Below are 16,585 nucleotides of genomic sequence, written 5' to 3'. Positions count from 1 at the left end.
CTGACAAACTGGCAGACGGGCTGATGACTGACGAATAGGAATTGACTAGTTAAACTACAGTCAGATAAACTGACTAACTGATTAATTGATAGAGATAGGGGTCGTAGTTTTTTTGAAAAACATTGTCAGCTCTATATTTGAAATATATGCATCTCGGATTATAAATCTAATACTTACAATACAATGCTTAATAAAATGTTCTTATTTCATATCTTAGTACATCGCCTCCCAAATGAATGTAGTTTAAAAAGCTTTCGAAAAGATTTGTGATGCTCTTAATGTGGCAATTAGTTCAACAGATTTTCATGTTTGTTACACGAAATCGGCTTACTAACAGCAGACACCCACAAACACCCACAAACACACACGCACACTTGCATGAAAATGGCGGATTGTGAAGGACGACAAAGCCGTTTCGTAAGTGGGCGTGGCAATGCGAGATGCTTGTGCTATTTGCGCATTTGTGCAATTTATAATGAAAATTTGTCGCCATTCGCTCTTATATGGAAATACAAATGAGACTGTGTGTCATAATGCTACTACACCAAGAGAAATTCTGCTTAAGTGTCTGTCTAACTGTTCAAATTAAGCAGTATTTTCAGCTAAGGGGAGGTTCGTGTAACACAGAAAAGAACAATTCTTCAACATATAAACTCTCTCTCCCTCTATCTATCTAGTTTTTCTCTCTGTCTATGGTTTTTCGTTAGCTTAATGCAATCTTGTCAATCTTGTTATTTCGTGTCTGTTTAACATACACTTAACATAGGCTTAACATAGCAACAGATAACATATTCAGAAGAGCACAACTCATTAACAGATTAACTGTCTATCTTTGTTTATTTTTCCATTTATTTTTCTATCTCTATATCCTTTCCTATGACTTAATGCTTCTTAATGCAATCTTGTTACATTTTTTATTTCGTGCCTGCTTGACATTTGCTAAACCTAGTTTCAAATGCTGAATGCAGGTGCAGTTGTTTTAATGTTCTGGTCATATTCGCGTTTGCCTTTAAAAGCAATTGAAATATAATTCAATGCCATTTTCAAAGCCAACTTGTTTATAATGTTATGCGCCAGATGCATTGTTTACTTCATATACATATTGATTTTTAGCACACACAGATGAACTCACACACACATAGCTGACGCTTTTAACATTAATGTAGCATACTTTTGCGGGCTATGCCTTAGGCCACACGCCTATCGCACCCTGACGCGTCCTCATGGAATGAGTCCTGTGTGTACACATAGTGAGTTTGTGAATCACAGACACACTCACACACTCCCACACACATACAGAATGTCACGTCAGGTTTTTGCAGTTTCAACTTGTATTTGCGCTTGAGTCAAGTTTCAACTCCAAAGAACTATTGCTGTCCACAGAGTTGATGTGCCTGCTCCACATACCCGCACACACACACTCAGATAACCAAGCGCTGCTGCAGGAGACCTGCTAATTAGATGCCTGTTGCCCAGGAAAGGACATGATAGATGTCACTCATGCACGCTCCCTTCCGCCCTCCCTCTCTGTGTGTGCCAAGGACAAGCGTTGTTGTCGCTCGTATTGTACAGCTGCAAACTAATCAGCATATTTAACGACTGACTATTGGCTGACATTTCATTTGGTTATTATCCTTGCAGTCTATAATTGAATCGACGCCAATGCAATTGGCTCACAGACAGAAAAGTACATAAGAAACATAAGTAACAGAAAAAAGTTCGTTTAACATAGTCCATGGTCATAAAATATGCGTAGCACATGTCGGGAACACATAATTAGATGAAAATAATTCACAAGAATTAATTGGAACTTGCGGGAATGCTTCATATTATTAAACTAAATTCTCGGCCCCCTGACCTTCAATCGACAAATGAGAAAACATAAAAATACTGGCAAGCTGTAATAGCTTCCTGTATAGCAATACAACAGTATAACAGTATAACAGTATAACAGTATAACAGTATAACAGTATAACAGTATAACAGTATAACAGTATAACAGTATAACAGTATAACAGTATAACAGTATAACAGTATAACAGTATAACAGTATAACAGTATAACAGTATAACAGTATAACAGTATAACAGTATAACAGTATAACAGTATAACAGTATAACAGTATAACAGTATAACAGTATAACAGTATAACAGTATAACAGTATAACAGTATAACAGTATAACAGTATAACAGTATAACAGTATAACAGTATAACAGTATAACAGTATAACAGTATAACAGTATAACAGTATAACAGTATAACAGTATAACAGTATAACAGTATAACAGTATAACAGTATAACAGTATAACAGTATAACAGTATAACAGTATAACAGTATAACAGTATAACAGTATAACAGTATAACAGTATAACAGTATAACAGTATAACAGTATAACAGTATAACAGTATAACAGTATAACAGTATAACAGTATAACAGTATAACAGTATAACAGTATAACAGTATAACAGTATAACAGTATAACAGTATAACAGTATAACAGTATAACAGTATAACAGTATAACAGTATAACAGTATAACAGTATAACAGTATAACAGTATAACAGTATAACAGTATAACAGTATAACAGTATAACAGTATAACAGTATAACAGTATAACAGTATAACAGTATAACAGTATAACAGTATAACAGTATAACAGTATAACAGTATAACAGTATAACAGTATAGCAGTATAACAGTATAAAAGTATACCCTGCAAGCTCAGGATATGATGTATTTAAATGATTTACAGGGCATTACGAAGTACATCATATGTGTATATTGTATCGTAATCTTTCTGACGTTTGTTTATTTTGCAGCTTGCATTTTATGGATGTTTCTTTTTAGTTTTGCTTGTGCTACGAAATGTTTCTGTTGATCGCAAACAGCTTGTTCTAATTTAATACGCTGCTTTCCAGATCTCTGTCGATATGTCTCAAGTGTAATAAAAACAGACTAACATCATCATCATCATCAGCGGCAACAGCATTGTTATTATTATTGTTATTGTTATTGTTGTTGTGAAAGGCAGCCGTCAAACATTTTGACTGACGTCAATTGGTTCAACATAAACCGAGTTCCTGTTAGCGTTGCCAATCGCAACTTTTATTTATTTTTACTTAGTAGCGATTTTTAATAAACAATATTTTCAACGGCGGCAGCAACGACGAATGCATAATTGATTTATTGTCCCAAACATATGTGCGGCACTTGTTCCTGGCCCTGGCCATATACCCTGTACAGTAAGCACGTCCACCGATCTGGCATACCATACTCATCGTGCGCTTCCAATACCTTTTGTCACAGTTGACCAAACGGAATCGAACCACTCTATGCTATGCCGCCTCAGTGCTCTCTCGCCTGTATACTCGAACTGAGTAAGGGGTAGCTGCTTGTGCAACATGTTCATTTGATTTGTTTGATAGTATTTTCGTAACGCTTCCTGATGCTCTGCATGAATAAAACATATTCATTTTCCTCGTTTTATTTATGCTCCCATTGAAAGTGTGCGTGTGAAGGGCATGTTGTTCTTGTTCACTTGCGTGTAACAGGCAGCGCGAGACGTCGCTGACAACTTTAAGTCCATATTCTTATTTCGGATCAACCGCCGATCTTAAATCTTTCCCTAGGATCCATGCTTTGTAGCACGCGCAGATCAAGTTTCAACTTATCGATAAGAGCTGACTTATCGATAAGAGTGAACTTATCGATAGCCGTTCAATCGTCCTTGAGCAAATACTTCCTATTTAAATAGAAACTGGAGTTCTCTATGTAAGAAGAAAATGTGATCGAACCCCTTAAAGTACCATATCTTGATTGATTTGATAAGCTTAGCCCATCTTGCCCTGTCTATCTGTATGCTTGTCCGTCTAGCCGCTAGTATTAATGCATCGATTTTGGCAAATACAAAATTCAAAACTCTTCAATATATATTTGAAATATAGAAATTTATCATTTTCTAATTCAAATTCTATTGGTCATTCCATTTTGACAAGAAGATAAAGACTAATATGTCTCTCTCTATTACATTTTTGAAATGTAGTTAACGTGGATGTCAGATATATGATCTGCAAAATAATGTCGCAGACTCCAGAGTATTTGCCAGTCGCGCAGACTCGACTAGAGTAATGTTTTCGTTCTTTCGTTTTGCTGTTGGCAGGCAAAATTAAATTTTACATGGTCAGGCATATAAATATACGTATATCTTATATATTTATATAGATATATATATCTGTCCTTATATGTTTTATATATTAATATTGGTTTGTCAATATGAAATCTGATATCCGTTGCACAACCGTGTGGCATGTGCAACAGGCGCAGATGCTTAAGGCTCGGCAAGGTTGAATATTAATTCTCGACTGAATGCAGTGGCAATGGCAATATTCCTGGCCTCGAGGCTGACAATTTATTGCATCTGATTAAAAACAAACGCCGAGCGACAAATAAATGTAATTGCCATAAATTTGCGCATATTTACAAAGTCCGTAATTTGTGGCAAAAGCGAAAATATCGAATCGAAAAGGACAAGGGCATTAATTGTATTAAAGCGAAAACAAATAAAAATATTTTACATTTAATAATTCATATTTTATACATATATACATATATATATATACGTATTGTATATATACATATATGCTTATATATTTATATATATATATATATATATATATATATATATATATATATATATATATATATATATACATACATATACATATATATATTTATATTATTACACGTCGTAATGCTATAAAAACGTAATTGGAATTGGAATTGGAATATATATATATATATATTTTTTTTTTTTGTTTTTTCAATATATTTGCATATATGAATTGAATAATTATGGCAATTTTTGATGTTTCAAAACTTTAAGTTAACTGGAATTAACTTTATGTAAAATTCCAATTCCAATTCCAATTACGTTTTTATAGAATTACATATATATATATATATATATATATAAATATATAAGTCGAGGTAGGAATTTAAATTAAACAAAAAAGACCTTAAGCTTTTCATTAATTCCGTAAAATATATATAAATATATTCAATTAATTTTTCAAAGCATTACAATTAATTTTTTTAAAATTTAAAATATATTGTTTTTAAATTAATAAAACCCAAAAAAATTAAAATTTGACAATATATACTATACATAAATTTGACTATATATATCTTTAAGAAAACATTTGTACACATTTTTAAATCCTTTGTCTTTTATTTATTTATAAATATTTTACTTATTAAATCAAGACTATACGCAGCATTAGCTCAGTTATCCTTCACTTTCTAGAGAGTGGAAAGAGTGATCGACTAGCAGATACCCTGTATCCAGATGCCTTGTACGTTGAGCTTCATTAGAAAGAAGGTCCATGAGCAGGACAGGCGAACAAGTGTTCGACTTGCTAATACCCTGTACTCACAGCACTTTAACGTCTTTAGGTGTCAAGCTACTTCTATTCATTGATTTCTTCTTGCTTAGCATTTAAAGAGGCGTTCGATGCATTCAATATAAATGTAAATGCATTCAGTCAACTTCATTTACAGCATTCGGCGCGCAGCTGAAGAATTTTGAAAGCCTTCGAGCAAAGTACAGATTATGCAATTGAACAATTCGGCAATTAAGACTTTTCGCCTCAAACGAATTCAAATTCAAATTCAAATTCGAATTCGAATTTATTCAATTGAATCGAATACATTATTAATTGGTTATAAACTTTATTTCTTATCCGGCGGCGCCTTTTATTAATTTTCCATTGACCGGAAACCATGCGACGAAAACAACAAAACCGAACGTTGCAGTCGGGTGCTATCGACTGCGTAATGCTCGTTCACGGTCTATATGCCACGCCCCCCCAAGGGCGCAACCTTTTGAGTGCATTGATAGAGGAGCTCAACAGTAACTCAATAATCGAATTTTTCGAGATTTGCATCTTAAAAAATATAGACTTTTGCGTTTTGTCACTTCCCAACGGGCGTATATAATCTATATTTTTACACCCTGATCCCATTGAAAATGGGAAATCAGGGTATAATGGTTTTGTGCAAATGTATGTAACAGGCAGAAGGAGGCGTGGCAGAACCCATAAAGTATATATATTCTTGATCAGGACAACAAGCCGAGTCGATTGAGCCCTGTACGTCTGTCTGTCCGTCCGTCTGTCCGTATGAACGCTTGGATCGGTGTATAGCACGCGCATATCGAGTTTGTTTCAAATATTCGATAACTATACGCATTTAATTGTTATCGAATAAAAACATGATTGAAATGCAGTTAATAAATTATATCTCGGACATCTTAAGAGCTAGTGCCTCCAAATTTTGTATTTAGTTTTATGTATATTTTATGCAAATTTCCTCAAATTCTTAAAATTTAAGTTTAGTTGGAACTGGGGCCATTATGTGAAGCCGTTTGCCTCTAAACCAAGCCAATAGGATATGTAGATCATAGGCTGAAAATTTCATTAAAATCCATTAAGTAAAACATAAGTTAATCAAAGCGTTTGGCCAATTTGCAAAAGAACATGTCAACAGCGCCACGCGCACGCATTGTTTCTATGCGTGTGCTCACATACATTCAAATGGGAGTATTCTTTTTATTCGAAGAATCGAATTTGCGCTTGAATTGTGCTGAATTATTAGCTGCTACTTAACTTCAAATGTGCAACATCTTATATAAGCAGTGAAGTGGCTGAGTTGGTACAGGCGGCGCTCGTATGCAGCTAGGCCCGGGGTTCGAGCCCGCTGGAGATGAAATATTTTTTATTGTTTTATTTTTTTTTAATTATGAAGTGGCGGTGTTGGTAGAGTTGGTGCACGTTGCGCAAACAATCCGGGTTCGAATCCTGGTCTCGTAATGTCGTTTTTTATTTGTTTTCTTTTTTTTTGAATACTCGATACAAACTGCGGGAAATATTAATAAACGCAAATAGGACTGGGATCAGGGTATCTCCTAGTCGGGCACCCCGACTAGAGCTTTCTTACTTGTTTTCTATGATTTAATGTCTCTAGCATCTGAAGTGTTCAAAATTGAACAGGATTTGTACGAAACACCTTATCGTCAGATCCGATTTGGATGGACATGGATATATAATCTGTTCATGATCTTAATAGTGACATGCCAAGTTTAGATGTTGTAGCTCTGAAAATGTGAAAGATACAGTTCAAGCGGAGCTGCCACGGCCCCCAATGAGCGTAGATATATTCGTCTATCCATATCTTTTTTATCTTGGATTCTCAAGGCGAATATATGTTCCAAATTTCAAGTCTTTTGCACTCTAACTAATAGCGTTTCTGACATACTCGATTAAGCATTTCCCGATTTGTCACGATCCTAGTGTCGAGAGTACGTGACGAGGGTACCCACGAGTAAATTTCAAGTCTCTAGTGTCAATAGCGACGAAATGGCTTGCGTTCATACGGACAAACGGGCGGACAAGCGCACGGACTGACGGTCGGACGGTAAACGGACGGACGAGGGACGGATAGACGTACGGACGGACAAAACCACAAAACCAATATACTTATTTCACTTCGGGAATAAAAATAACAACAACAACAACAAATCGTTGGCAAATACTGGAAATGTGAAATCGAAAAAAATAAGCTGATTACGCTTGACTCGAAATAATTCATTGTAATTGAAATTGAATGGGAACCGATGCAATACCAATTGGAAGCGTAACAATTTATAAATATATATTTGGGGGGCCAAATTCCTAAAAATTGATAAGAAATAAATTTATGATTTTCTATGTACAAATAAAAATAGTTTAACTACTGAGAGCCCTTTCAATATACCAGAAAGAGAGAGAGAGAGAGAAGTTGAGGCCAATGGTATGTATGTATATATGAGAGGAAGACAAAAAGAAAGGAATTCTGGGATGAAGGAAGATATTAAGAGACAATGGGAGTATGTGAGATAGAAGTATACGATATAGAGAGAGAGAGAGGTAGAGAGAAAGAAAAGTATATTATAATCAGAGATTTACAATCCAAAGTACGTTATACTTTCGATTCGTAGAGCAGCCTCTCTAACTTGAACTTGAGCTTTGAGTAGAGCATTGATTATCAATCACTCAATCTTTCAATCCATTCTTAACTCAATCTCAAACAGTCAGTTTACTAGATGGGCTCACTTATGCAGATTTGAATAATTTCGACGTGTATTTTGATAGAGGACCGCAGTAAATTGAATTTGTAAAAATTTGTTATTTGTTTTTTGTTTGGAGTGCCAATGGATAACTGTTAATTTGCTGAGATTCGGAGATTTCCCATTTTCACTCTTACGAGTTGACAGACAAGTGAATGCCGCTGACAGACAGCTGCTGCAATACCTTATAAAAGGCTAGCCGAAGGTAAAAGGCGAAAGGCTATGAGATCTCATTGATTTGTTGACTTGCTACGCATAAATCGTGTGGGCCGCAAACTGAAAATTCAAGAATTCAATAAAAAATCTGGCTAGGTAGATGCGTGATCTGGTCCATAGAGAAAGTTGAATTATTTTGCTAGTAGACGTTCACTTACTGAGCTGATAAAAAAATATATTATAAGTAAAATTAAATAGGTAAATAAATAAAAACTTACAATACTAAATTATATATTTTATTTTATTATTTTATTATTTAATTCATATTCATTTATACATCGATTTACATAGAGTTGTGTTCAGAAAAAAGTAGTTCTGCACTTATTAAAATACAAGACACATGAAAAGCTACTTTTTGCGATCGACTATATAGAGATGCCCACGTTTTGCTTAGAAGAGAATGTAAGCAAAATAATTACGAAAAACGAACGTTATTTTAGGTCAGAATTCATTAGCTTTGAAGAGTTTAGATGCATTGAAAATCGGCTGTTCATAAAAATAGTAGTGCTGAATAAATTAAATTAAAATAATAAAAAAAATAAAAAAATTAATGTAATGTATTATTTTTTATGTATTCTGAACATATTCTTATCTCTCTCTTCTTCTTCTTAATTTCGCCTCATCTTTGCTACTCTTACTTACTCTACTTATAAAATCGATAAAAATACTTAACAGTTATTGGTCAAAAGTCGTGCCTAGTCTTTGGGCAGACTCTCTAACTCAATTCAGTTGAAGCCCCTTTGGAAGCAGATTTAAAGCTATCTTCAATATGCTTAAGCATATGCAAATATCAGAAAGCCAAAAATGCTGTAAACACACAAAAAGAGAAAGAAAGACAGAGAGAGAGAGAGAGAGAGGGGAGAGAGGGAGCGTGAGCGGGGAAGAGAGATAGACAGAAAAAGAGCACTGCTGACAGAAGAAGAAGAACAAAACTGAAAAGGAAGCTCAATGATAACCGCAGTTGTGGCATTCTTTTTATGGCAAACACTTAAAAGCGTCGAGTGAGTGTGTGTGTATAAGTATGTGTGTGAAAAGCGTGTCGCCACACACACATGTGCAAGAGGATTGCTCGTCAGCGCAAAAGGACTTCACTGTCTGTCGCACCCGCATCAGCTTGGTCCCATTTCATGCTCATTGCTTGTGTTAATAAGACAAGTCATACACACACTCTCACACCCACACACCCACACACACACACACACACACATGCAGGCGCTCACCTGTATGCGTGTGCGTTTGGTCAAAAAGGCAACCGCAAGTATCTCAATTTGATTACAAGCTCGTCGTGCGGCTGCCCGCCGATAATGAGGCACGTGCCATGCACTGCACTGGCCACGCACACACACACGCACACACACACACGCATGCACCAACACATACTGATAGCTTGCAACTCAGGTCTTCGAACTAAAAATTTCCACACGGTCGCTGTAAGTCGCTGCTAGGACAAAAACACTTCACGGACAGCACTTGGCTGCAATGCTAATGAGTTGCACACACACAGACGCACACACACACACACGCACAGCAGAGTAGAGCACAGCAAAAGGCATTTTGTGCCTTCAGTTTCGCACATGCTAAAACTTTTGTCAACACGAAGTTTGTCTTGCGTCCAGTTCAACAACTGCGCGCCCCTCGCTGCCCACAAGCAACTTAGAAAGCAAACGGCCTAAATGCCCAACAACATTTACCATACATATAAATATACATATATACATATATATATATATATATATATATATATATATATATATAAGCTATTTACATATATTTATATATATTCTGCATATAGATATTATGAGCTAGAGCAGAGCAGACTTTGTGTGTGGTGTGGCGATAGGAGCGCAAGTCGAAGCCTGTATGCCCTGGCATATTAAGGGTAGTCCCTCTAGTAATTGATTTAACATTGCTTGTAATTTGATATCCTGGGGGTGCAGCGGAAGTTTTTAATTGTTTAATTCGATTGGGATGTAATTTCTAAAAAGCAAAACAATGTTTCTATAGCAATAACAATTTCATGGAGTGATGCCCAATTGACAGTAGCCACAGCTATCGATACATGCTGATATAGTAAACTCATCTCGTAACATGCCCCAGCATAGCGAACTTCGGGCTGCAGATCTATGAGTTCCGTTCCTTCCCTGACAGAACTAATGGAATTCTTACTTAAGTAGAGAAAGATAGAGCGAAAGAGCGAGAGATAGATATATACGCATACGCATACATGATCAGGCTTCTATATATTCGTAGCAAACTTTGAATACACTGCAAAAAAAATGGTGCGCAAAGAAATTGAACAAATGCAGCCGCAAAAATGTTCTTTTTCGTCTAAATGTTTACGCAAACTGACCCAGCTGCATTTGTTGGCTAACAGCAGCGGGTTAGAGGCGTGAGGCGTGGGGCGTGGGGCGTGGCAGGCAGCGAGCAGTGGGCTGGACGCTGCAATGCTGTTGGGCACAGACGGCATATTAAAAAATATATGAAATTGCGTGCAAAAAATTTACGAGATATAAATATTTGTATATGTTGCGCATACGCCACATTGGACGGCGACAATCAAAAGGAGAGCAAGAAAAGAGAGGGTGAAGAGATGAAGAGGAAACGGAAGAGAAGTGAGGAGAGGAGAAGAGAAGGCAAGAGGAAAGAAAAGAAATTAAGTGAAGAAGAGAATAAGAAGAAGATGCAAGAAGAAAAAGAAGCGAAGAAATTAAGAAAAGGAAGAAAAGAAGAGGAGGAGAAAAGATGAAAGCAGATGAGAAGTAAGTAGAAGAGATGAAAATAATGTAAGGGATAGAATGGAAAGAAAATAATTTGAGAAGATGACAAGGAAAGTCAAATAAAGTAGCGTAGAAGAGGAAAGAAGACATGAAAGAAGAAGAGAAGTGAAAGTGAAAGTCAAATAAAGTAGCGTAGAAGAGGAAAGAAGACATGAAAGAAGAAGAGAAGTGAAATTGAAAGAATAAGACAGTGCAAAGTAAAGAAGAAACAAGACAGGGGAATCGGAGAAGCAAAAGAGGAAACTAAGAAGAAGAAAAAAGAAAAAGATGAAAAAAATTAATAAAAGTGAAGAGATAAGAAGAGAATAAAAGGCAGGGAGATCTGAGAAGCCAAGAGAAGAAAAAATAAATGAAGGACAGAATAGAAGAAACGAGACAGAAGGATGGAAGCAGAGAAGAGGCAGAGGCAGAAGAAAAAAAAAAGAAAAGAGAAGAGAAAAGAAGAAAAGTCGAGAGATGGGAAGAAAAGACAAGAGAAGAGAAGTCAATAAACGAGAAGATAAGAAAAGAGGAGAGCAGAAGATAAATTAAAAAAAAAAAAAACAAGCGAAGGAAAGATACTATAAGCGAAGAGGAGAAAACGGAAGGTAATGTTGAGGGAGAGAAGATTTCAGAAAAGAGAAGAACAGAAGAGTTGATTGAGTTGGTTTTCAGCAATAGAGAGAGAGTAGAGGGTATGTTAAAAAACTTATTTAAATGATTTATAAAATGTTCAGTCAGTTCCGTTCATTCAGTTTACGACGCTACCAAAAGAACAAATTTTTAATTGCCGACTGCGCGGCTAATTTACTGAGTTCAAAAATTATGGAAATTGCACAATTTCGTGATGAATTTATGAGCGAAAGCCAGAATATTGAAGTGAAGTGCGGCAACAACACTGCAACACTGCAAGTTTGGCAACAGCGCAAGAGCTACACAATTACTTTTTAATATGGATAAGCAAGAGAAGCGAAGTTCAACTGCTGAAAATTGAAAGAAGGGAACAGCGCTAGAAAGTGAATGAAATTGGGCAACAATGTAAGAAATGTACAATTATTTATATGCTAGAATCAAAGAAGTGCAATAATAGCGCGTGGAACTGAGTTTAAGTTATGAAATTTAGCAATAATGTGAGATATATTCATTTGCTTATAAAAAAAGCTTTGAACTGAGCTTAAGTGAAGTTTGGCAACACAGTAAGCTGAATTAAATTTTTTTTTTCACGTTTTTCACTTAAACACAAATTACTGAAATAATTTCTAGGTATTTGGTCAAAATTGGACGCATAGAGCTAATAACAATGTGTAACGGTTTTAGTTGTCATTCGAAGAATCATAATATTTCTAGGTTTGGCCTAACTGAAGATTGAGTGTGGTTCCCAGAACCCGTGCACTGCAACAGGATTACGAACTGGAAATTGAAATAGTTTTCCTATTAAAAACTATTTAGTTTTAGATGGAATTTGGCAATAAGGCAAAGGAATCAAAGGAATCTACTTGGCTTCGATCTCAAGTTTTTATTCTCTAACTGAACTTTTTCTATATTTCGAGATTTGTAGCTTCTCATGACGTTTCTCAGTCACTTACCTGCCATTGTAATTTCTCGTTTTTCGAAGGTTTTGTACTCGGATATTTGCTCGCAATTAGCTTGGCGTACTTTAGCGACGAACTATGTTTATCTCTCGATTGGTATTTTACATATAGTAGCCATAACATTGCTTCGATTTTTTATGGCCGAAACATCGTGTGGACATTTGGCTCGCGCACTTTTCAAAACGCTTTTCTCGCCAGTAAAACACAAAAAAAATCATGTAAACACAAATAACAGCACAAGGAAAATAAACGAACAAAAAAAAAAAGACTTCAACGCGAGCGCGCTAAATGTTCCAAAAATGTTGTAATAACCCTCTCTGATTAGTGTGATTTTTTTTTAAATTTTGTTTTGTATTTTTGCTGTTGGTGGCGGTGGCGGTGGTGCTGCTGCTGCTGCTGGTGCCGCGTGCGAGACGCGCGCCACGAGTGCCGAAGCCGTTATGACAGAATCTTGCAAGCATCTGGCCAACTTATCCTTCTGGCCTTCTGCTCAGTGACGCCGGCAGCGACGCAGCGACACCGGCGACGACAATGGCAGCGGCACGAGCGTCCAACGAGTCGTTCGTTTCGCTTCGTTTGCGTCGCGTTGTGTTCGGTTTATCGGTGATGCCTTTGTGTGCGTGCGTATTGATGTGTATGTGTGAGTGTGTGGGTGTGTGTGTGCTGGGTGCAATTGCAGGCGTTTAACTAACGGCCAAAGCGCCAGCTAAGCGGCAGCTCACCCGCCTCTGCTTCTGTGTGTGCCTGTGAGCGCTCGTGTGTGTGTATGTGTGTGTGTGTGGGTGAGTGTGTGGGTGTGTGTGTGTGTGCGTACAAGACAAAACGCCAGCGGAATATAATTTTTACTGTTTGTTTATTGCTGTTGCCTTTGCTGTTGTTGTTGTTGTGCGAGCTTCAAAATAAAACTGCAAACAAATTTCCGTTACCGGTGACACACATGCACACACACGCATGCACACACATCCACACACGCGAGTACTCACTGGCACATACCGTTACACAGTGCACAGTGCAAGACTTATCGAACTGACAAATGGCAATCGAAAAAGTAAAAACTCAACTGTAAATCACAAAAATGTTCGAAAACTGAGCGACTGCATTGATACCCTGTGTTAAGTGTTAAGCTTCGATCCTAAATTGTTATAGGGACTGTGCCCTAATACATTGTTTGACTGCGTAAATACCCTGTACACGAAATGTAAGCACATAAGCTTTCAGAATGCAAATACTTATCTGATAAGCCCTTTAATTGATATGCACATGTAGAGATTTACTGTTATCCGACTGTTATAATACCCTGTAAGTGTATTTAAAGTGCCATTTGAGCAGCATATTATATATATTAAAGACTTCTAAGTCGAAAAACTTTAGTCTCTATAGAGTGTTATTATTTACTCTGGAATGCCGAACTACAACCATCCATGAACTGTCAAAGATCGTGCGTGCTGTCATGTGGAATGATCGACATGTGTTTATTAGGCCATATATTATTTATTGACTTGTTGTATACCATAGACATACGTATGCCAATAAAAGAAAGATCGTAAATACACTAGCTGGGGGAAACAAGTGAATGGGCCATGAAAATTGCTAATCATAAATTTCAATTAACTTCGGCTAAATCAACAATTCGTAATTTTTTTTATTTCTCAAATGGCATCCATAGACGATTTCCAACGAAATCATTTCAGAAGAAATTCCCCTAAGAGCTACAAGAGGTTAACTTTGAGATGAACATGAGCTTGGAGTGAAGAGACTATATCTAGAGACGAAACAGAGTGTTAAATACAAATGTTTAGACGATAAATTTGACAAGAGAAAAACTTCTTGACAGATTCTGAAAAACTCATAAAATATCTTCAAAACGATTGAGAAATATTTAATCTCAAGAAAAAGAATTTTTAACTGCGCAAAGAATATTGTGAAACAAATCAGGAAGATCCACTTGACTGAGAAAAGCATAGTGTTGGAAAACGAATTAGAACAATTTCATTTGTTTCTTTTATCTGGTCGACAATGGAAAAAAATATGCATATTAAACATCACATATTAAACAAGCTTTCATAAGTTCGTAATATGTTTCCTTCAATGTTTTCATTGCATTCCCGGGAGTTAAAGAGAAATTTCCTAACTGATTGAGGTTGGCTTGCTCTTTTGTTTCGCATAGAAAAGCAAACTAATTTTATATTATGTTTCCAAGCTTTGTTGGAGCACCAGGTTTTGATTGTGGGGCAGACATTTTTTCCTAGCTGCCATGGAAATTTTTCTCTTGCTCTTTGGAGATGTCTCCGACAACAAACAATGCGAAGCGCCGCTCGACTATTTGTTTGTATTGCATACTTTCAGGGGCTCTGGGAAGAGACAGACCCTGGAGCGAGGGAGGGGGTGAGAGAAGGAGTGAGTGCAGAGTAAAAGAGCAAGAATTACAACTAATAAGCTATCATTGGTGCTATCATTGGGGCTAACAATGGCATAATATACCATGACATGCTTCCGACCCCCTATTATGTATTTAGTTCCAGGCCGCTCAGTTTGTGTGTGTAAGCGACTGTGCGTGTGTGTTTGTATGAGTGAGAGTGTGTGTTTGTATTGCTGCTGTTCTTGTGTTGAGTCAGTACGTGCCTAGGTATATTGAGAATGAAGCGAAATGACGTGTTAAGTGCTGGGTATAGCTTAGTCTATATATAGTTCGATATTGCAATATATGACGCCAGTGAAAAAAATTATGTTGCCATATATCTATAAATACTCATGGACATAAATACATAAATACAATTGGATATAGACATAGCTATAAATATAGATACACATATAGATATAGATATAGATATAGATATAGATATAGATATAGATATAGATATAGATATAGATATAGATATAGATATAGATATAGATATAGATATAGATATAGATATAGATATAGATATAGATATAGATATAGATATAGATATAGATATAGATATAGATATAGATATAGATATAGATATAGATACAGATATAGATATAGATATATATAGATATAGATATAGATATAGATATAGATATAGATATAGATATAGATATAGATATAGATATAGATATAGATATAGATTATAGATATAGATATAGATCTAGATATAGATATAGATATAGATATCTATAGATATAGATATAGATCTAGATATAGATCTAGCTATAGATATAGCTCTAGATATAGATATAGATATCGATATAGATATCGATATAGATCTAGATATAGATATAGATCTAGATATAGCTATCGATATAGATATCGATATAGATATAGATCTAGATATAGATATCGATATAGATATAGATCTAGATATAGCTATAGATATAGATCTAGATATAGATCTAGATATAGATATAGATCTAGATATAGATAGATATAGATATCGATCTAGCTATCGCTCTCGCTCTAGATATAGATCTAGCTCTAGATATCGATCTCGATCTAGATATAGATATAGCTCTAGATATAGCTCTCCTCTCGCTCTAGCTCTAGATCTAGCTCTCGCTCTAGCTCTATCGCTCTAGATATCGCTATCGATATAGATATAGCTATCGATATCGCTACGATCTAGATATAGAAATCGCTCTCGATATAGATCTAGCTCTAGATATAGCTCTAGTATAGATATAGATCCGATATAGATATCGATATCGCTATAGCTATAGATCTCGATCTAGATATAGATCTCGGTATAGCTCTAGATCTAGATATAGATCTAGCTATCGATCTAGCTATAGATCTAGATATAGATATAGATCTAGATATAGCTCTAGATCTAGATCTAGATATAGCTATAGATATCGATCTAGATATAGATCTAGATCTAGATATAGATCTAGC

The 16,585-nt window shown here is 35.9% G+C and overlaps 1 protein-coding gene across 2 annotated transcripts in view; it reads right to left on the bottom strand.

Moving 5' to 3' along the window:
* The window catches only part of LOC111605315 (PDF receptor), a 50,252-nt gene extending 37,168 nt beyond the window's left edge, over nt 1-13,084 (bottom strand). For both annotated transcript variants that reach the window (XM_030224242.1, XM_030224241.1), the window contains exon 1: nt 12,727-13,084. The gene's annotated coding sequence lies outside the window, so the exon portion shown is untranslated. The remainder of the gene's footprint in view (nt 1-12,726) is intronic.
* Nucleotides 13,085-16,585: the final 3,501 nt, after the last annotated feature.

Source organism: Drosophila hydei, unplaced genomic scaffold (assembly GCF_003285905.1).
Source record: "Drosophila hydei strain 15085-1641.00,03,60 unplaced genomic scaffold, DhydRS2 tig00000418-arrow-arrow-pilon, whole genome shotgun sequence".
Classification (NCBI taxonomy): Eukaryota; Metazoa; Arthropoda; class Insecta; order Diptera; family Drosophilidae; genus Drosophila; species Drosophila hydei.
The sequence above is the reverse complement of the archived record's forward strand: the minus strand, read 5'-3'. Positions and strand labels throughout refer to the sequence as shown.